Source organism: Alexandromys fortis, unplaced genomic scaffold, assembly GCF_014885135.2.
Source record: "Alexandromys fortis isolate MF-2015 unplaced genomic scaffold, M_Fortis_MF-2015_v1.1 scaffold_35, whole genome shotgun sequence".
Lineage (NCBI taxonomy): Eukaryota > Metazoa > Chordata > Mammalia > Rodentia > Cricetidae > Alexandromys > Alexandromys fortis.
The window spans coordinates 6,150,120-6,152,220 of NW_026067913.1; positions in this window are offsets into that span (position 1 = coordinate 6,150,120).

Genomic DNA, 2,101 nt, shown 5'->3' on the forward strand with positions numbered 1-2,101 from the left:
ATATTAAACGTACGAGATTCTCAAGAGCTCTGAACTCCGTGTTCCTAGTTTCATTTAGACTGGATTCTCTCTTCCTTTGTAAGGAAAGGAATTCCTGAGCTAGCTGTCACTGTAGACAAAGGGGCACGTTCTCAGGCATTCCTTTGAAAGTGAGTCGTCTCAGTCCTCTCCAAGTACGAAGGGATGCGCCAAGAAACTCGGGAGAAGTTGGACCCTCACAGAATTGCTTCCTAGGAAATCAGCCATAGGCACTTACAAGGGAGTCAGGAGTAGAAATCTGGATTTCTTCAACACTAGGAGTTGCTGACTAAAAATGAAGATAAAACATAAGGGCAATCCAAGTCACTCCACCTAGCATAGCCGGAGCAAACTCAGGAGGGTTAAGGAGCTCTCTCTGCCAGGCCAAGCAAGTGTCACAGTTCAAGTCCACTCATCAATAGTTACTAAGTATGTGTTATAATGAAAGCCACTCAGATGCTTGCTAAACTCATGATTGTACTCTTAAAGGGCTAGGCTCTAATTTTACAAACCCTTCATGAACACACAGGGGATGCTACTAAAAACTGGTTCCAAAGGTTCTCACTATGATTAACAAGTATTGTATTCCACACACAACTGTCCACTAAGAAGAAGCAAGATTCCTTAGCAAATGTGTTCTCATCAACCACAACTACATTATGAAAATGAATGATAACATAAATAAGTTATAACACATTAAGTAAAAGGTAAATCATGGAATACCAACACTCAAGACACCGAGACAAGAAGATTGCTGTCATGGTCAGCCTGAGCTATTTGGTGAATTCCAGGACAGCCTGGGCAAGAGGTAGAGAGATGACTCGGTCATTTAAAGCATTTGCTGCTCCCGCAGAGAACTTGGGTTCTAGTCCCAACATTCCCACGGTGGCTCACAGCCTTCCAAAGCTCCAGTTCCAGGGTATTTAGCCCTCTCTTCTGACCTCCACAGATACCAGGCACACATGTGATGCATAGACATATATGAAGACAAAGCTTCATACATATAAAACAAAATAAGTACATTTTAAAGGGTTGGAACTATGAAGATGGCTCCATGGTAAGAGTATTTGCTGGAAAAATATAAGGATTAGAGTTCAGATCCCGACCTCCACATGACAAGCTAGCTGTGGTCCTGATCATGGCTGTAACTCCAGGACTAAGTGTCCCCACGGGAAGATCTCCACTCTGGAGGGAACACTTATATGAGCTCCAGGCTCAGTGAGAGACCTTGCCTCGAGAGGAATAAGACAGAGAGTAACAGAGAATATCCAGCCCCTTCTGCCTCCATGCCCACACACCAGCACACATATATGCATGCACACCTCACACACACGTGTACACACACACGTACACACACACACACACAAATTAAGACATGAGTCCACAGTAATGTTCAAAAGGAGAAGCGAGAAAGAGACAAAAGAAAGAAAAGTGTAACCCAATGTAGAAAGCTCTTCTTTAATATGATGCCAACTGTTATGAGCTAAATTCCGTGCCCACCAAAATTCACATATTGAGGCCCTAACCCCCAACCGTGACTGTATTTGGAAATGGGGCCTTTGGGAAGTTAACTGAAGTCACAGGGCTGGGATTTAATTGAATAGGATTTATAAGAGGAAAGACCCCAGAGCCTTCTTTCCCTTTCCCCTTCCCCTCATCCTTCCATTTTTCTTTCCCCCTTTCCTTCCCCTCCCCCTTCCCTTTTTCTTTCCCTAGTCCCTTCCCCTCCCCCTTACCTTTCCTCTTCTCCTTCCCTTTCCCTTCCCTTTTCCCTCCCCCTCACCTCCCTCACCTTTCCCTCATAGAGATAAGACTGTGTAGGGACAAAATGAAGCAACTATATACAGAAAGCATTCATCGGACAACCTTGAGCCTGGTCTTCACCTCTAGAACAGTGCGAACACCAGGTTCTGGAGCTTGGCGCCCAGTCTGTTGGGGCATCCGCACCCCATCACTATTTCTCTTTTTTTTTGGGGGGGGGCTGGTATTTTTTTTTAATTTTTTTTTTTACTTTTTTTTAAATATAATTTTTTTATTGAAAAAAAAAGATTTCTGCCTCCTCCCGCCTCCCATTTCCCTCCCC